This window comes from Euwallacea similis, chromosome 24 (assembly GCF_039881205.1).
Source record: "Euwallacea similis isolate ESF13 chromosome 24, ESF131.1, whole genome shotgun sequence".
Taxonomy (NCBI): domain Eukaryota; kingdom Metazoa; phylum Arthropoda; class Insecta; order Coleoptera; family Curculionidae; genus Euwallacea; species Euwallacea similis.
Window position 1 is genome coordinate 3,069,768 of NC_089632.1, and position 21,596 is coordinate 3,091,363.

The 21,596-nt window shown below is 35.0% G+C and overlaps 1 protein-coding gene and 1 non-coding gene across 2 annotated transcripts in view; both read left to right on the plus strand.

The window, feature by feature from the left end:
* The window catches only part of Ifrd1 (Interferon-related developmental regulator 1), a 176,433-nt gene that overhangs the window by 122,573 nt on the left and 32,264 nt on the right, over positions 1–21,596 (plus strand). The gene's annotated exons all lie outside the window — the stretch shown is intronic.
* On the plus strand, positions 1,587–1,658 carry TRNAE-CUC (transfer RNA glutamic acid (anticodon CUC)). The gene has a single exon. It is a non-coding gene; the product is annotated as a tRNA-Glu (tRNA).

The window sequence follows — 21,596 nt, forward strand, 5'->3', positions numbered from 1 at the left end:
GTATAGATTTGTCTTCGTTGCTGTTTCTTCTGCTCGCATAATAGATGTTTTCAATTATTTCAATTATGTTCAATTTAATATATGACATAGATAACACAAATATGATTTTATAAAGTATAACAAATAGATAAGACTTGTGAGTATTAAAAACTCATATCCGGACAAACAGGTGACGATGGATTGAGTTAGTTCTGCTTTTTTTTTTGAATAAGTAAACAATTGTCAAATCTATTCAGTAAATTATAAAGTTGATATTAATTATTATTAAAGTGAAATAAAAAATTCTTATCATTTGAAAAGCGTGATATGATAAAAACCTCTTCTCGTAATAGAAATGCTCAATTACCTTTAGAGCGACGTTTGCAAGAATGAAACACTTTAAAAGTGATATTAAAAATGGTTTAATTTAGAGATCTAATTAGATTATTTAAAATAGAACGACAATAATTCAAGAGTTTGAATTTTTGGTAAATAAACACAAATTATGCTAAGGGGTCTTGAAAAAAGCTCTAATAATGAAGTGACATTTGTTTTGAAATATCTCTTTAAGCAAAGTCAGGAAAAAATCAAAATGATATAGCAACATTTTTATTTTTTTCGGAGTGTCTCCGAAAGCATTAGGGATTTTTCCCGAGACGAAGTGACATTTTTTTGGGAACTAAACGGTGCAACTTATCCCAATTTAAGCGACCTTGTATCTCTTATAGTTCCCGAGATCCCAATGATGCGTCTCGAATTTGTATCACCCTGTACATACGAAATAGACTGGTGCGTGGTAATTGCCAGTGCCGCTCGTTATTTGTCCGTCTGTTCTTTTTTGATTTCTTCAGTAACGAATTTACTCTCCAATCCCCGAAGAGCGTACATGTGAGTGCTTTTTGCTGTTAATGATTTGGTTAATCCATAGGGCATACTGTGCATACAACATCAAGTATTTGGTATATTTCAGCGTAAATCCCCTTTTTGCGATAAGCCTTAGTATCTCGATTGCTTGTTTATGTTGGGTGAGTTTACCCGGTATTATTATCGGCGGCTTCCGACCAGATTTTGTCCATTTCCTGGTGGTCTTTTATTTGTTAGTTTTTGTCTTGGGAGAAGACGATTTTTAGTCACGATAGGTTCAGGGTCAATGTTTATGAGAGAGGCCCCACGAGATTGAGGTAGCGACGCCCAAAAGTTGTTCGATAATTTGGTTTTTGGGAGGTCAAGAATGTGTGTCCATCCTGCTAGATGGCAGAACGGCATTCGGGATGAAAGCCAAGTGTTTTAGCCACCAGACCATATCGAAGTTTATGCTCGTGTGGTAACAGTCATTGTCTTGTCGTGCAACAGACGAAGTCAATATAATGTCCCACTGAAGCCAACAGGTCAGAGCGGAACTAGAAAAAGGGCGATATAAAATTGACCACTTTAGGTGATACTTCGCCACCTTTATAATTACAATAAATGGAGTTTTTTTGTTTTATAAAATTTTAGGGGCAAGTAACTCGTTATTGCATTGTTCTAAAGTATATTAATATGAAAAAACTTAATATTTCCTCCAAGACACGCGTATTTATATGACATGAGCGAAAACCCGTTTAAGATCCGGTATGGTCTAGTGGCTAGGATACCTGGCTCTCACCCAGGAGGCTCGGGTTCGATTCCCGGTACCGGAAGAGCTTTTTTTACTTTTTTGTCCAATTCCGTACTAAACGTATGCAAAATTTAAATAAAAATTCGTAGTAACTGCATAAAAAACGAAGTATCTGACGCCAAACAGGGCAGTTTTTGTAGAAGAGAAAGTCTGTGAAGGAAGTGCTGGTGAGAGCCCCAATAAGATTAGAAAAAATAAAAATCGTTCATTTACCGCAGCATGGACGTAACTAAAAATGGAATTTTTCAATTTTGAGATGATCCTCGTTATCACCATGTTATGCGTCTGTTTTCAAGAAGTTATACGCCGCTGTTTCTTGCGAAATTAACAACCACTTTTGAATTTCTTCTTGACTTCTGAAGAAAGAACTTTGTGTTTTTTAAAATTCCTGGTACGTGTTCCTGGGATACCTTGGATGAAGAGTGGCTTCATATTGAAAGCATCACCTCGTTCACACCAAAATCATTGACATCACACCAAAACCTTTAGTTGTCCCCCTTGAAAAACTTCATCTTTTTTATGGATTGAATGATTTAACATACATATACATGATGTCCTATTTAATAATCAGTTGGGTACATGTGGATCTTATCAAAATCTTCGAAACTGCTAGGAACACGAATTCCGACACGGATATGAGATCATCACATCTGTGTTATAAAAAATATGTTTGTGGTTTTTCAAAAATAGCATTTTTTTGTTTTTACCTTGTACCTACTTAGCCGAACCGAAATAAAACAGATAGAACTTAGTTTAAACATATTTGAAGTGCAACGTTTTCCTAATGTAAACGCCATACATCTTTAACAGTTCCCAAAATTCCGTTGTAACACATGTGAAATGGGTCACCCTGTATATATATTGATCGTGGGATCCGAGTGATTTGAATCGATGAATTTTCTTGTTAGTTTGTATCGTTTTGCATTGTAATGTTGTGTGCTGTCCATATGTCTATTTTGGTAAATGTTACATATAGAAATGTAGCTACATCTTTTTGAGCTTGACTCTCTCTACATTAAGATGAAAGCTTAAACAAACGATCTGTCTGTCCAAATATCTATCTATCAATGATATATGGAATTCAACATTAATAACATGAAAGTATATATTGCTTAACTCACAGAAAGGACATCTAAGTGAGGGTCGTCTAAATTAAACACGCACCTTTATCGTGACCCAAAAAAATGGAAATAAGGTCAAGTTCACAATACAGCCTAAAAATTGGGTCAACAATTTATCCGCATCTCTACTAACTATATCTTATTGTTCTTTCTACTTCCTATGTTTACATTCTACTTCAAGGCTCGCCCTTATCAAAGCAAAACTTTATACATTTATTAATCAAGCACTCGTTATTTGTTTTAGGCATTAATCGTCGTATCTTCATTAGTGCCACAGAACCTTGTGAGTGAGTGTATTTCAAGGTGAAAATCGCAATCATCTAAAATGTCGATTAGTGCCCTAATTATTTAAAAACGTTTCTGCAACTATTAAATAGTTAATTTAATGCTGTAGATTTTAGATTGTAGATTGGAAATTTCTGATGCGTGACGAGTTCATTGATTCAATCTCAGAGCTGTTTGTGTCCAGGCAGAGAAAAAATTCCTTGCCACAGCTTAAAGTATCACTAAGGACGAAAAACGTCGTGAGATCTTACTGCAATTTAATAAATTTAATAAATTTCCTCTTAAAAAACAAAATTTTTTCGTTATTTATGGTATGAAACTGAATTTGTATTGCATCTTTCATATTTATATTTATTTCTATTTATGGCTCTTTTTCTCAAAAGGTAATCGATCGGTTTCAAATCGCATCACACCATTAAATGTAGTTTTGAAATATCTCTAATTCAAGATGTCACTCGACCCATGTTTTAGTTTTAAAAAATCGGCTATTTGCCCTACCGGTAACGTAAACAACTTTTAGAAAAATAAACAAATGTCAAAATACAGTATTTTTTGCTCAGTTAATACTACTTTTGAATATTTTTTAAATAATAATTTGTAAAAAAGTTAACAGTGGAAGGGATAAGGGGGGGGGGGGGGGGGTCAATTTAGAGCCGTACGGTAGATCACAATTATATTCCAACCAAAAACTGGTATAAACTTCTCATTTAAACCGAAGTTTGTATTCTAAAAAAGAAGTTATTTTACGACTGTGGGGGAAACGCGAGCGAAAACAAATTAGAAGTGATTGCGGTGAATAGTATTAAATTAGAATTTATTGAAAGCTTTCGATTTGCAGTGGACAAAGTATGGTATCCTACTCGCATGTAATGAGGACCGTCATCCCTTCAGAAGCATTGCGCCACTTGCTTCGCTCGTGACGGACACGTTTATGGGGGATGATGGCCTTCATTATATGCCCGTTCAATACTATTTTCCACAATATGAGCGACATAGGGCCGTAGAGAGTATAGAAAGGACCAAACCAATAAAAGTGTCGATAATGTTTTTTTTTCGGTAAAAAAAGTGAGTTGGCAACCCCTTAGGAATTAACCTTTGCTATGAAAAATTGATAAGGTTTTCTTGGCACGGGGAAACTCTGGGATTTTTTGCGAACAACGCGACGCTGCATTCAAAGACGCCGAGCATCGCCATAAAATCTCATTTCGTCGAATTTTAACAGACAGTTTGCACCTCGGCGGTGGGGACTCCCTGCAGATAAAACCCTTAGTTTCGTATCCCCCGTATGTCCTTTCTTCACAAAGCCACTAATTTCGTTTGAAGACCTTCTAGTTTATGACTACGATTATTTGTTGAAGGCCGATTTCCTGCGTTCTCCCCACATTTTTCTCGCCTTCAGGTGAGCGAAATTAAGGCTGTGCATTTTTGCAAGTTGCGGCGGTAAAAGTCGGTTCGAAGGTCCATTCCAAGATATTAGCTAATAGTGTGTCGCTCATGCTCCAGTTCGTGTATCAATCAAGTCAGGATAATTGCCATTTACCTGTGCGTACGAATACGTAAATCGGTAAATGGAAGTGAGCAGTCTTTGAAATAACAGTAGTTAAAATGGAAACAAATTACCTATGTTGGCGCGTAGGTCTCGAATTAAAACGATTTGATACAAAAAAATTGAAGGAATTGTATGCGAGAAAATAATGATTCCGACCTTCTTTTCGACAACCATCGAGTTTTGTAATGGTCGGGAATTTGTTATTAGAACCGTAGCTCCCACGTATGGTCCTTGGGAAAGACCTTACAACGTGCCTGTTTCTATGTAGCGTCCGCCCTTTAGACACTGCTTTTCTGGATTTAAGGGCCATAAAATTTAAATTTAATCATATTCCGTTGTCGCCCATCATATCGTCCATGATGTAAGTTTTATCGCCTGCCAGAAATAAAAATAGAGGATTTCGCGTTCGGAGCGCTCGTAAAAACCGCACGTTAAAACCGCCTCTACGCGAAGTCCTTGGAGTCGCAGTTAAAGTTACAGGAAAATTCACATAATATTAGTTTTCCATTTGTTTGAGACGTAATTGCAAGTAAGTGCTTCCTTGGCCTGGCATTGGTAATCTTTCCTGTTTAAACTGCCGCGGTCAAAGCCTGGGCATGACTCGCTTCAAGGGCGGCATTACCACATCACTCAATAAGTCTTCAGTCTGACACATATTGGCAGCACTATTCACAGACCCGCATGATTTCTGGATAGTGCTAACTTTCAAATGAAACGTATTAAAATTTCATTACATTTTGACAATTGATTTACAAGTTACAGTGGTTTTAGTGGTCCCAGTTTTGCGATTCTCAGTGGAAAGAAAAGAATTTCGTGTGTTGATTAAACATTGTTTTTTAATGGGGAAAAATACTGTTGGAGCCAAACAGGGGCCTGAAAAGCATTATGAAGACTCTGCACCGGGAAATCAACTATTATTTACTGGTATGCGGAATTTAAACGCGGTCGTACAAAATCGGCAGTTCTTCCAGAACACATGAAAAAGTCCGCAAAATAGTTCTGAAAAAAATAAGGTGAAGTTGCGTGAGATAGCTGCCACCTTAAAAATATCAGAAGGTGGTGCGTTTACAATTTTACACGAAAATTTGAGCGTGCGTAAGAGCAAGCAATTGAACGAATGACGCTTCTTCGCCCACCGTACTCTCCAGATCTGGCCCCTGGCGACTACTGGCTTTTTGCAGACATCAAAAAGGTGGTCCAGGGAAAGGAACTTGGCTCAAAGCTATTGCCGAAACTGAGGCCTGTTTTGAGTGCAAAGACAAATCGTTCAACGAAAAAGGCATTTGAAAGTTAAAGAACCGATGGAACGAACGTACAATTCTCGAAGGAGAATATGTAGAAGAATAAAGTCGAATTAAAAAAAAAATGTTCATTTTAGTTCGATTGAAGGCTTATTGAGTGATGTGTTACTTTTTCCGCTGCTCACTACACGCGTCTTGCGACTCTTGTTATGTAACACACCATTTGAAAAGGGCAATCGCATGCTGAGTTTTTGAGCGATAATGGCATACGAGGAACGGCGACGGGTATGGTATAAACAACTGTCACGTAAATTACTGGTACGCGTGCATAAACACACCCGGTTTTGCACAACGAGCGGCTTGTGCCATCGGGGCAGATGCAAATTTCGAATGGATTTACCCCAATTCTTGCACCTGTAACAGGTGCTCGTTCGATTTCTCTTTAACGTACGTATGTGGTGTTTTTGACCGGATCGCCCTGGCGTTGCAATATATGGAACACAGATGCTTCATGTCTCGTTACCTTTCGTTTCGTAACCTGCATGCATTTTTTCTAAATTTTGAACGGTTCGACGAAGGTCATAATAAATGGAAAAATGCCATTGAGAGTGGCACTTGAATTTCTCTGCACGTGTAAGTTCAACTCCAATTTTATATACGGTCAAAAGCACGGAAGTAGGAAAAGAGGAAAGCTAAAGTGAAATAACAGGCGTCCACTCTAACATGCACTTCCCTTGTCCTGAAATAAGGAATACATTTCTGCAAAAATCGAAAATAATTGACATTGCTTAAGAAGAGACTGTTTTGATTATTATTATAATTGGTCCTGTTTTCGCCTCAGAAATCTGTGATAGAATTTTGTACAGACCTTTTAAAGACACCCTGTATGCAGGGATATTCACACCATGCTACATAGCATATCGCGGCTAAAGTATTTAACATTTTGATTTTTTTGCGTTGTATACAGGGTGGCGCACTTCACCTCCCGTCTCCTATAGCTCGGTTATCATTGACAGTAGGATTTCGATATTTTGTATACTTTACCTGTGTCTTAGGACGTACTCCAGGAAAATATTTCTAATTATACAGGATGTCCCAAAAAAGTGTGACGATACCGAACTTTTTTTTTTAATGGAACACCCTATTTTTTCACATTTAAATGCTTTCTATGATTATCTACATATTCCTAAAATTTTGTTGAGATCGGTTAAATAATACCGGCGAAAAAAATTAAAAACTGAAAAAAATTGCATTTGCGCCTCTAGCTTGAAAAAATAATAAAAAATAGAGATACTGTCTATGTAAAGAAACTACTCAAGATGCTTATTAAGCATGGTTTAATAGTTTTATTAAAAAAGTTTCGATGATCGATATTGTACAGGGTCTCCAAAATTTAGCGTCACATTTTTCAAACTTCAAAGTGTTTTATTTTTCTTATTTTAAATTGGGACCCCCGTATATTTTAATTTAGTTCGATGCAGAATTCAAAAACAAACATTTTTCGAATTACGTATCTGTCGCAATTCTTAACACTTCGAGAGTTGTTCGCGGAAAACCATTCCAATAGTAATTAAATTGATTAAAAAACTACGGTTGCTATGACAAACGAATTATTTATAGGACTTATTTTATAATTACAATTATCTTACAACCATTACACATCTAAAGTATGTGTTCGAAATGTCCTCCGTTCTGTTGAAGACACAAATTAAGACGACTATGGAAGGTCTTGTAACTTTCTGCAATTCATAAAAATTTTAGAAATATGTAGACAATCATAGAAAGCATTTAAATGTGAAAAAAAAATAGGGTGTTCCATTAAAAAAAAAGTTCCGTATCGTCACACTTTTTTGAGACACCCTGTATAATTAGAGATATTTTCCTGGAGTACGTCCTAAGACACAGGTAAAGTATACAAAATATCGAAATCCTACTGTCAATGATAACCGAGCTATAGGAGACAGGAGGTGAAGTGCGCCACCCTGTAGAACTCAAGTACAGGTATGTTTTAAAATTATTTTCTTTTTATACGGGGGGTTGTAAATAAGTGAAAAATACCAAAGTTTTGTTTTCTTTAAAGCAACACCCAATATATTAGTATCATTTTAGATTCTTTGAGAAAAATATAAATTTGATTAAGGTTGACCTATTCTAAATCTTAAGGATCTTGAAATAATGGAGATTTTGTAAGAATGTAGTGCAAATTAAAAAACTACTTTTAAAGAAAGTTTAAACTGCAGTAAGTCGAAATTCATACCAGGCATGAGCCATATTTGATGCTAAAGTCATGAAAATTTAGATATCTTATACAACGTGTCGAAAAAGTAAGTTGAAAAATGTATTTACTTTGAGGAGTATCAACTTGCTTAATTTAAATGGGACACCCTATATTTGATTACTTGGAATAACAGATAGAGATATTACCAATTAAAAACTATTATATTGTACTTTCCTATACCTAAATGTACAAGTTTTCTTTGAAAATTAAGGGTCCACGATACGTAACGACCACTTTTAGTTTTAGAGATTTTTGAAAAATTCAAAAACGGAGCTCTTATTAAATTCGGAAACTACCTAGATGAGGAAAAATTGAATTTTCTCAACAAATTTTCCACGAAATGAAGTGTCTTATGGAACCGTCGAGTGAAAAGGGGTGCATGTAAGAAAAAGTATCTAGTTATCGAACTCTTTATAGAATAATCAAGAAATTTCTTGAAAGTGATAACAGAGACAAGTAAAAAAAACATGCAAGAACTGTCTCCAATGAAAACAACCAAATAGCTATTTTAGCGACTGTAACTGTTGATTTTCACTTAAGTCGCCGCCAGTTGCCAAGAGATTCGGGCATTTGGTTGGCCAGCGTGTATTGTATTTTAAAATTGAATAAGTTGAATCCGTAATATGTTTCTCTCCACTAAGGATTACGTGATAACGATATTGAAAAGCCGATGCGATTTTGTACTTGGGTAAGAGATAAACTAGATTTGAACTAAAACTTTTGCTTCAGTGTGCTTTTTTACGATGAATTCACTTTCACGAACCATAGGAGTTTCCTGAAAAATAGATAGGACGTAATGGTCCAGTGAACTGGCCATCCAGATCCCCTAACTTGACCCCACTAGACTTGTTTCTTTGGAGGTATCTTAAAGAAAAAGTGTACATTCAAGTCCCAACAACTCCGGATGATATAAAAAACGGCATCAAAGCAGCTTGTGAAGCAATCACTGAAGCAATGCTTAGAAATATTTCGAGATCGTGTACCATGAGAATGGGAAAATGTCTCGATGCGGAAGGTCAACATTATGAGCATTTGTTTGACTGATAAATGTTTAAAAATAATTTTTACTATGATTTTGGGTTATTTTTAGAACCGGCGAAATTTTGTTTTCTATTAGTAAAGTTTTTTACGTAATTTAAGTCATGTATTGTTAAATGTGCCACCTCAATTTTTCTTGATATTTGGAAAACGGGGAGTTTTAGAGAAAAACTTTTCCAACAAAAAATACTTATTTTTTTAAGCTCTTTGTTTTGCCAAAAAGATGGGTGTTTTATTAAAAAAACAAGGTTGGCCTTGAAATGTCCTTTAAATTACCTTGAATAAAAATTTGCTTATGTGCATCGGACGTCCTCTTTCATAACAAATAATGTTTGTTTGAAACTTTTTTTTATTTTAAATTTTATTTCAGAGATAATCGTTTGTGCCACTTTAAATGAAACACCCTATGGACGAAAAATGGTTTTATCTCACCCAAGAAAAACGTTCCTATTATGTCAGTCTGGGTGAAGTATAACCTGAAAGAACTTGTTAAAGTAAATGATTCATAGCAAAAGTTATGTTCATGGCTGCAGTAACAAGACCTCGATACGATATCTATAGAAAACAATATTCCGACGGAAAAGTGGGAATTTGACCATTCATTTTTACTGAAGAAGCGAAACGAAACAGTAAAAAACGTCCAAAAGGTAGTCTCGTTACTAAAAATATTGAACACGTCAACACTGCAGAATGCAAAAAAACGATTTTGAAGAATGTTGTACCTGCAATTAAAGCCAAGTTTTCGACATCTGCACAAAAAAACAATTTTTAGATAATGCCAAGCCTCATTCCTATAATGATGATCAAGAAGTTCTGTCTGAAGAATCTCGAAACGGTTGGAGTATTAGAATAAGATTTCAACCACCAAACAGCCCAGATTTGAATTCCTTTGATATCGGTTTTTTTAGCTCAATTCAGTCGCTTCAATTGAATCATCTCCAAAGAGCATGGAAGAACTGATTAACTGCGTACACCTGGCGTTCGGTTAATTAGAAAAGATAAACTGAAAAATACTTTCTTAACTGTACAAGGTTGTATGCGGCAAATTATGACGGTTGAAGGTGGAGACAGTTATTCAATTCTTTATATGAGTGAATTTAGTCGTGAAGGCAGGCTTCCTCTATCGTTACTTTGTGCTGATAATATTTTGACAAATGCCCAAAATATTGTTAGTAATGTTATTAATTAAGTTAATATGAAAAATAATTTCAATTTGTTCATATTTCTTTCATAATTTTTTCAAAATGCTCAATTTATCTGTCGAGGCTTTTTTATATCTTATTTTTGGAAAAAAATTTGAATCGAAAATGTGCACCTTATTTTGGGAAGGAGTAATCAATGTCTGTTTTTAAAGTGATTTTTCTGGTGCAATGGACTTTTCTTGTTACGTCTGTCCTTGTCTTAAAAGTGAAGTTTTGTATAGTCTATCTCTTCTGGTTGTATTCTAGTTTGGTTGCTAGGAAACGTCACCAACCGGCAACCGACCAATCAGCGGCAACCAAGCTAGCGATCACGCGTTAGGTATGTTTATATGAATGTTTCAGTTTACCAAATATTGAAGAAAATGAAAATTTTTTAAAAGGGTATTTCTAAAATGAATTCGAAATTTTATTCATTTTTTAAAACGTATGTTGATTATAACAATTTTTCTTTTTGTTATTTAACCCCTGAGATAGCGGCCCTATCTTCAATTTTCTTAAATACGGCCCTGATATTTTTCCTCGTATTTTTAAAGTATTTTTGTCCCCAAGTTAACCACGCCTCAGAGAACTGTATAGTGCAAGATTGGCCGAAAAACTGACTCTTTTTATGAGAATTTCAGTCCGAATGACCCGGCGACACGTGTTTCTACTTATTGGCTTCATCGGGCGTGTGCGCATGGAAAGCAGGCGGGCAGTGCATGAACTAAGAAAAACCCTCGAACTTACTTGCTTAATTAAACAATCGGATTACCTGAACCATGAAATTTCTTATAATGGAAGAATTTTAGAAAAATGCCGCATATGCTCCGTGCTGGCTGAAATTTCTTGTTCTGCTAAAGCAGCGGTAACAAAGATGTTAGTGCGCACAAAGTAGGTACATGCACATCATCATGTTGTGTATGTGTGTGAAGAGGAAAAGGGGGATCACAAGCAAGCATCAGCTCAGCTTTTTATGGAAACATCCAAAGTTTCCCTGACTTTGGGGATAAGTTCAGGATATGCGATATCTACCTAGGGAAGATCAAAATGGAAAAGTTTAGTGCGGATAAACATAAGTGTAGGAAAAGTTAGCAGGAAGTCTGCAAAAAGAATAGAGCGTTTCAATTAGGCTACACCCGCATATGTACGCCCACAACCCTGATGATGTCCATAAGTAGAAACATGTGTCACAAAGGTCTATTCCCTTTACGCACCCGCTCCTAATTGTTCCTACAAGTGCATGTTACGTTATGCCAAGATATGGCGTTATTCAAAAAAATAATACTCCGAACATAAGTTTACATGGCACTAATAAGAACAAAACCTTCGAAAACTTAGTTGTTCGTTAGCAATAAAGTTTTCATAAAAAAGGCTGATGATGGCTTTTTTCCAAATGAAACGTCGAAGCATGTGATTGTGTGATAGATCATTAAATTGAGAATAAAACATACTTTCGAAACACGGCAACAAAGGTCAGGTCCGTACCTAAAGAAATAAAGTTGGTACCAATATATCAGAATTTAAATGTAGTGTGCCGGGTTGGAAAAACTATACGCAGGTCAATAATAAAACACTTTATTAACTTCTCGATAATACAAGGGCGGAAACGAGGAGCAGAGATCCTTTGGTGTAAGTGTAAGTGTCTGAGAAGACGTGTTGAGAACGTTTATACTGGTTCTAATTTCTGTGTGTAGACCTTCCTTATGTATATGTGATACATACAGGGTATCCCATAACTATAGGGACACAGAGTGGGTGGAGATAGTACATGTAAAAATGAAACATTTGGTATCAACTTGTCTGTAGCAAGTATTGATAGTCAAGAAAATAAAAGGTATTTTAATCGACCGGGTATTTTCAACAGAACAGGACAGTATTTGAATAAGGCTCAGCGAAAATGTATTGAAATTAATGGAGGTCACTTCCAACACCTTTTAAAATAAGTAATTCGTTTGATGTTTTGTTATTCGGTTTGTTTACCACTATTTTGTTATTTTTAGTTAAAATGTAAAATTTAAATAAAAGTGTAAGTTTTTTTTGCATAATTTATTTACTGAAATAAATTTTTTAATGCAGAAATATTTAAGCCTTCATAATTTTCAATAAAAAATTGCAAAAAAACTTTCTACAAAAAATTATAGTAACATTTATGCAAACATATCGCATGTAGGTGGCGCCCCCTTAACGCTACATCAAAACCGACGATTATATCTTGTGTATAGTATAAAAATATCCAAGTCCACAAAATTTCAATCATTTATTTCAAATGGTTCTCAAATAATTTATGATTTTCAAAAAAAAATTTTTTTTGCGCACCTTATATTTTTTTAACTAGCAATATTTGATACAGGCAAGTTGATGCCAAATGTCTCATTTTTACATGGACTATCTCTACCCGCTCTGTGTCCCTATAGTTATGGGACACCCTGTATATTGACATCGTTAAAATACATTGATAAGGGTAGTTTGAACTTTAAACAGTACTGAGACCTTTGATCTTCGTTAATTGCATTTTGATGATTTAGCTATATCAGACAAAGAAATTGTGTTTCTAAATAAATATACATTTTACTTATGTTGTAACATTGCCCTTAGGTTTCCATGTAAGAGGAAAACGCACAAGCGTTACCTGAGTTATATTACATAAACAGCGAAACGAAAATGTGTTAACATCAGCGCTCGGGCCTCGAAAAGTAATCATTTACTAAAAAAAAAACTGTTTGGACAGATTTTTTTTAATGCAAATTTTTTAATAAAACGTGTATTACAAATGAATATCAAACTAAAGGTTTTTGCATTTTTTAAACGAATTTAAAATCCGTATCACTTCCATAAAATTGGGCAAATTCAGGTGAAATTCATGTAGTGCCGGAAATATAACTGAAAACTGATTTATTTTTGCAATAAATGAGTAATTTTAAATAAATATTTAATTAGATTAGGCGGGAAAGCAAAAAAGAAGTGGACGTAGCAAACAACTGCCGGTGTTCGGACGGAAAAGAAAGTCGCCATATATTTTGTCCCTTGCAACGTCATTTTGTCGTCAGAGATGAGTCGCGCGTCGGCGCATCTAAAATGTAAGAGGTCACACTGACGTCATTTACTTCGACTTTTTTCCATTTATCAAGAAGGTGGGACAATACTGTAAAAAACAATGCTACAGCCAGTTCTTCTGAGCTCATTGGTTTCAATCACAGCCCAAAACGACCAAAAACAATTATATGAAAACAGTTTTGTGTTTCCATGAGGCATTCCAAGCAAAAAATATTTTACGACCAATTTTTCACTGATTGGGAGAATTATTCCTCTCTCATTGGCTTTTCTCCAAATGAAACGTCGAAGCATGTGATCGTGAGGTCGATCATTTAAGTGGGAATAAAACATACTGCCAAAACACGACAAAAAAGTTGGGTCGGAATTTAAAGAAATGGACTTGAGGTCGATATCTCAGAAAGTAAACGGCAAAACAAAAATGCATCGAGATCAGCGCGCAGGCCTTAAAAACGAATTATTCCGTATTTTGAAAAAAAAAAAATTGTTTTGATATATTTTTGAAGAACATCCAGAATTAAATGAGACTGAAGTTGAGATCAAAATCATATTGTTTCTTCCATTTCTAGAGCTCAACTATGAGGATTTGAAGGGAATTGGACACTCAAATAGTTGATCATTTTTCTTGAAAAGATCATTTAATACCAATTTGTATGTCATTTTATCTATATTTTTAACCATGGTTTTATATGTATGTCTGTGCGGCTCTAAATTGTCCCCCTAGCCCCTAAACTTTTTAACAAATTATTATTTCTTCAAAATTCAAAAGCAGCATAAACTAGGACAAAATATACTATTTTGTGACGTTTGTTTATTTTTTTAAATGCTGCTTACGTCACCGGTAGGGCAAAATGGCCGAAGTTTTAAAACTGAAAAATGGGTCAAGCAACACCTCAAATTAAAGATATTTCAAAACTATGTTTAATGTTGTAATGCGATTTAAAATCTATTGATTCGTTTTTGAGAAAAAGAGCTATAAATCGAAAAAAAAATTATGTCGTAAAAATCCAATACAAATTAGTCTTCGGTTATTTTTATAAGATATCAGGAGTTATGTAGCCATCTGTACCCTCAAGAGGCCATCTGCGTTATCCTGTGGTCATCTGCATTTCATCCTATCTTATCCCATTGCATTATCCTGGGCAAAGACGCCTGGCGCGACGAACAAGTGGAGCCCATTAGGATCACCAGATAAAATCGCCCTTAACCAGCATTCCTCCTCATAATTTTCTGTGAGTTGCTGCAAGTCTGACCATTGTAAATTAGTTCTTTAGTAGAATAAAAATGGTTTTTTTAGGACAATAAAAATGTTAAATTACAGAAGTTTGCAGATCTATTGACCCACAAACCGTCCTTAATGTAAGGCAGAAAGTTGACAGGTTACATTTTTGTCAGGAGCAAAATGTTTTTTTCCATTTCGAATATTTAATTAAATTAATTTCCTATAAAAGAAAACAAGTTTTTTAAATTATTATTTATATGGTGTGAAACTAAATTTGTATTGCATCTTTCACATTTATATTTATTTCTATTTATGGCTCGTTTTCTCAAAAGCTAATCGATCGATTTTAAATCGCATCGCACCATTAAATGTAGTTTTGAAATACCTTTAATTCAAGGTGTCACTCGACCCATGTTTCAGTTTTAAAAAATCGGCCATTTTGCCCTACCAGTGACGTAAAGAACTTTTAGAAAAAAAAACAAATATTAAAAGGTAGAGTTTTTTGTCCTACTTAATGCTGCTTTTAAATTAAAAAAAAATTAAAAATTGTAAAAAGTTAACAGGGAGAGGTAGAATTTAGAGCCTCACGGTATATCATGGGTAAAAGAAGGATGAAGGCGGCGATACTTGAGGGAGCCCTTAAAGTTTGAATAACTTAGGAAGGAAACTACTTGGCCAGACGCAGTGAAACGCCTTGTTGACGTCCATGAATAAACTTGTCAATCTTTTATCCTTTGGATGTGCTGTTTGCTATATATATGTATATTATCAAACCAAGTTTAAATCTACGCCACTGGCTAAAACCTTGCTGCAAATTTCCTGACAATATGTGCGCGCCCTTTGTAGCTCGTCGGCGCATGTCCTTGTCGCTCCCATTCAAGATCCAGCCTTGAATCCAGGAGTTCATTGTAAACGGGCCTTGTTTACGAGGCAGGTCAAGGTCTGAGTAGGACTCGAGGTTTGCGAATTACGGCTATGTCGAGGGTCGATAAAGCGCCCGAGGGCTGCGATGGGCACATTTTTCCCTTTAAAAGTACATAACGGAACGATTCAAACAAAACAGCTGTTTTTTAAAGTCAATTTTTCAGCAATTTATCTACGTTTATTTTAGTTTTGTTACTCATCGAAACACTCTCGAGTTTTATCAAAGCTGAATTCAGTGATTCAGACATTCCCCTTAACATTATTTCTATCAAAAATATAAAAAGACTCCTTTTAAAAGTTTAACTTAAATTTTTTTTTTAGTTTTATAATTTTTTTTTAAATTAATATTTTGACTTTTCATATAATAATTGTTAAATTTATTTGAAGAGTAATTTCCCCCTACTCATCCTGGATCTAAGTTTATGTACATGGTGTACCTACTTTTACGAAGTCTTTGGATCCCTTAACAATTTTACAACATTATCCAATTTTAAATGATATTCCACTTGATAACAAAACCATTTGGCTCCACCATTCCAATTTCAATTTAAATTAGGGCGTCCCCATTTTACAAACGCAATCTCAAAGAGAAGACGAGTTGGACGAATTTTTCGAAAGTGACCACGAAATCGACATCTATTTGAAGCGAATATGTAAAATACGCGTCAAAAATTGAAGAAGAACAGGAAGATATTTTAAATGAAAGTAGAACAAGGAAAAGAATGAAGTTGTTGACAGATTTTAAAAACGACAGTGAAGAAAATAATGAATAGGAAATATTGAAATCGCTGTTGGTGGAACATTTTGGAAAAAAAATAGCAGAAGATTTCTCTCCTGGGAAACCGCCTCTTCATATCATCTTCAAAGGCATATCTGGCTGAACTTGACATGGCAAAAGAAATAATATGAAGTGTAACGTTAACAGACCACTTCTTATACAATTTGACAACCATATTACGAAATACATTATAAAATGCATAGAACTGAAAGCACCAAGAGTTGGGAAAAAAATGGAGATTACCTCAAGATAAATTAGAGCCATTTATAGGTATTTTGTATACAAGGTTGCTTACTAGCACATCAAAGTGCGATATCTCAGAAAATATGAGTTTACAAGGAAGTGTTTAATATAAAAATGTTTGGTCATTAAGAGAGAGTGTATTTTAATTTTTTTTTCAAATATACAGGCTGTCATAAAAGTGGGGTAGGACCAACTTTTTTTTTGTCTCGAGGAAAATCTTCAACACATTTGTTATGAATACCTCATCTACATAAAAATAATATAATTTCCCGTAGTTCTACGCACTTTTGGATTCTGAACACGATCCCATCGAGAAAATTGCGGCATTCCATTTGAAATAAGCAAGTTATTGAAGATGGAAGTCATGTAACTTCGAAGGCCTATTTCGGGGGTATTGAAAACTTTTTTTAAATTAAAATACTATAACACGTAGTATATTAAGTCTTCTTGGAGCCCCATAAGACGGATTCCGAAATTCGCAGCGATTAGCGCACAGCACCGGTTTTCGTGAGACGTTGAAACGATTAAAATTTTCGAATTTTCTCGAATAACTCGGACCGAAAACGGTAAATTCTTGGCATAAGACCCTTTACATAAACTAAAGTTAAAATTTGAAGGTAAAACCGAAAATGACAAAAAAAGAGGGGGTTCCATTAAAAAAAAAGAACACAATTTGGCCCTACCAAACTTCTATGAGGGTCTATATTTTTGAAAATAATTTTGAAATACGCACTTCTTAATTACCAAAAATTTTGATACGACACATTTCCTTCTAAAGCTCATATTTACCGAGATATCGCACTTTGACGCATTAATGAGCAACCCTGTATACGTGGTGCATATGGGCAAAAAAATGTCAACGCATCGCTTTTATGGAATAAGAAATGGGGTCCTTCATTTTTTTCAAATACGAAAGCCGAGAAAGCTTCATGGAAATACTAAGATATTTGAATTTTGATGAGAAAACGAGTGGTGGTAACCTTTGGAAGAGGATAAATTCGCTTTGGTACCAAAAGGATGGTACTCGTTAATTGAAAATAGTCAAAAATGTTATAAGCCAGCCACAAAAATCATAATTAACGAACAGCTGTTTGCAACCAAAACTCGTTAAGTTAATAATATTACAACGTTTAATTATTTTGTTACTTAATTAAAATTTAATTAAAATTTAAAAATTAATAAAAAGAGAATGTTTTTTATTAATTATTTCCACAGTTATTTGCATTCAAAAGACGCCTTTTGGTCGAAAGAGGTATACACAAAATAGTAGTAAAAATAGTATTTTATCGTTTTTTGGAAGCTTCCTTGGCGGAACCCCGTCGAGAACTAGTCGAGTAAGTCACACACAATCTAAGGCGGAACCCAAGCTCAGCCATTGATTTTTTTAATAGTCCAAACACATTACAATTAAACCTATTTCGGTCAGTTACGAAACTGGCGTTACTTAATTATAAATGGCATAATAACTCATTTCGACCTTCAGTTAGGATTCTCCAGCCTCGAAAATAGCTGACGTCATGTCACACCCACGATTTACAACTCGGATTTTTCTATTTACATTGTACTGACAATTCGCTCGCATCAAGATGTTCTCGTTTAGAACTTTTATTATTTGCCAAGGTTTTCGATGACAAATAGTGGGAAAATCCAGTGTTTTCCCTGCACTTCGTCATTTGCGTTAGCAGTACGTACATCGCATTTTCGGGTTGCGATTGAAACCAGTGATCCCAGATGAACTGGACATGACATTGTTTTTCACAATTTTGTCCCTCTCTTTTAGTAAATGGGAAAAAATCCGAGTAAATGACGTCATTATGACTTCTTATGTCTTATATGCGTCGGCGCATAACTCGTCTCTGACGACAAAATGACGTCGCAGAGGACAAAATACCAGGTGATTCTAGATAAATGACACAAGCAAATATCTTGAAATCGAGAAGATGTGCGAAAAAATATTCAAATAATGTCTTCTTTATTGTCGAGGGCTCCACTTTTATGCTGTCAATTTTTTACCTCAAGATTACCTTTACTTATCTTTTGAGGTCAACTTCGCTTTTTTCAAATAGAACATTCAATTTTTTTGGAGGTTCGAACTCTTTGATGACAGCAAAAATGTTTTTATTTGAAACGTTTTTTGCTAAAAGTGATAAAATTAATAATATTTCACACAAAATAAACACTTATCTCGATAGTGCTACAAATTCAATTTATTCAAATTTTTGTTAAAAATCCAAATAAAAATATTGATTGTGTGATGATTGTGTATACTTGTAAAATCGACAAATCCATCAATGGCCGGTTTAAGTTTTATGTTGCGTTTGATTTATTTACTCATAGGCCTAGGTTAGTTTAGTAATCAAGTACCCTTAAGTGTATGCAGTTTATACAGTTAGTGTCCGAGAAATTTTATATGAACATTTTCTACGGAAGTGGATTAGACGTGGTAGTGAAGTTAACTGGCCAGCCCGATCACCTGATTTGATTTCACCAGATTTTTTTTGTGGGGTCATTTGAAACATATCATTTATAACTAAGTGCCAACCATTACCGAAAATATGAAAATTCGGATCAGAAACACTTGTCAAAACATCACATCTGAAATGTGAGAATATACCACACAATTACTTCAAAACAGAATTGTCAAGTGCCTTGAACAGCAAGGGCACCATTTCGATTGTTTGTCAAACTGATTTTTTCTTATAATAAAATAACATTTACTACATAACAAATAATATTGCTTAAATATCTTAATAAAGTTTAGTAGAGCATTTATTTTGTATTTAGTATTATTATGAATTTTATCACTTTCAGCAAAAAATATTTCAAGTAAAAATATTTTTACTGTCTACAAAAAACTCGAATCTTAAAAAAAATTCAATTTTCCACCTGAAAAAACGAAATTGGCCTCAAAAGACAGGTAAAAGTGATCTTGGGGGAAATATCGACAGCATAAAAAGTTGACCCCCGAAAATAAAAGACTTTATTTGAATATTTTTTTTGCACATCTTTATTTTAAGATATTTGCTTGTCCCATTGATCTAGAATTACTCGGTACATGGCGACTTTCTGTTCCGTGCGAATGCCGGCATTTATGTGCTACCTCGTCTTTTTATTTACCTTCTCGCCTAATCTAATTAAATATTTGTTTAAAATTGCTTACTTCTTGCTAAAACAAATCAGTTTTCTTGGTAAACATAAAAGATTCGAGGCCGATTAAATTGAGACAAAGTTGCGCAATTTGGACTTCAAGAAGATGATTCAAAATTTGAAAATTCCGACGACTTCCGAAGGTATTCGAAAAAAATGTTAATTTTGAAAAATGGTTTTATTTTTTCTTCGACTTATCTGGCGAAATAATTCACAACGATTGTCCCTTCATCGCTGCAACTTTTCTTTCTCTACACGTGGCAATTCCCCATTTGAAATCAGGCGTTTCGACCGCGGCAACCATCATCAACTTTGTTTTTTCTTACACGGGTTATTTTAAATTCCCATATTTATGAATTCAACTTGTTTTTCTCGTTAGGATGATGTATCATATGTTAAAGTTCAATCTTACCGTTTGGCGCAAATATAGAAATCTTGTTTTGCTATGAAACTTGCCAGGGCCGTATTTAGAAAAAAAGTAAATGGTCATTCTTTACAAACGATATCTCGAGATTGTCACGTCGAAGCTTATAAAAGCGGCAATGGACAAGTGGTTTTAGTCTTCATCTATCTCTTGCCATAACTGGGATTTTTTTTGATTTGGGAATTTCGATTTTCTCGAAATAACAGAAAGACCAAAAGTAATTTTATAGATCTGGTTGCACCGTGAAACTGCTCACGTGAATACGCAACTTTTCTCCCATCTAACCAACTCTGCATCTATTACCCTTTGCGAGATCTTCCCTTTGTCGCGGACAAACTGAATATTCTTATGACTGCCCAGAACAATTCAAAAATTGCTCTCAAACGTAAAAATTGCTCAATAACATTCATAAGCCGCAGGGAACATAACTTATCGAGTCTTTATTATAATAATTAAACGAGACCTTCATTGCGAATTATTCTTATCAGTTATTGGGAAATTTCGCCAGTTGATTCGGCAAACACATTTTTTAGGCTTACGTAGGTATTTGCGTAACTCATGCATGGTAAGGTCAAAAATGAGATAATCTCGAGTGGAGCAGCCGCGTTAGACATTGCAGCAAGCTACTTCCTACTTTAAACATGAGTATTACTGTAAACTACGAAAGAAAGCGGACGATAGTAGCACCCAAAAGGAGAATGAATTAATGCGAAACCGGTCGAATTCCCTCACATCTGTAATTATTCGTAAGATTACTTTTCCAAGCATTGACGACCTTGACAGGCAAGTTCCGTTATTGCTTGACCAAGGTTACGGTGCGATGGCGGAGTTACGTAACAGCGCCGTTCGACTGCTTCCGACAGTTGTCCGTCGACCAAGTGGACGTTTGTTGCACGCAGAACGCCTGATCAAGTTCCGCTCGTGGTTCTTTATGAACCAACCTGAACTGTGTTAGAATCTGTATAATATATAGAACAGCCACGCATGAAACTAACACGTTCAGCTAGTTGGTGCAGGGAGTCTCAGACACAATGGTACCAATGGGTACTGGGTGTTAAAGGGTGTGTTTATATAGAATATTGTCCCATAACTCCTCTCTGCTGTTAGGTGCGCATTTGTATACTTACGAGTTCACAAAAAAAAGTCTAATGGGTTTAAGTCGGGACTTCGTGGGGGCCACAAATGTTAAGGACGGATTTGAAGTGCTCTAAATGCTGAAGAAGAAAATTTTTTAGAGCGCGTATTCATTGCAGTTAACGATAATCTACGGCATTTCCTTCGCAGCTTCTCTAATATGTATATTATTTTCGATCTATTGTTTAATTTAGTTTTCGAGGCGTCTCCTTGATCTAGTCAAGCATGTGGCGTAACCGAGATGTTCTGAAAACAGTCGCATGTACTTATATTAACGAAAAGACCTTCGAATTAATAATACAAACCATTTATTTTTAGGCTCGAAAAAAGGTTTACCACGAAAA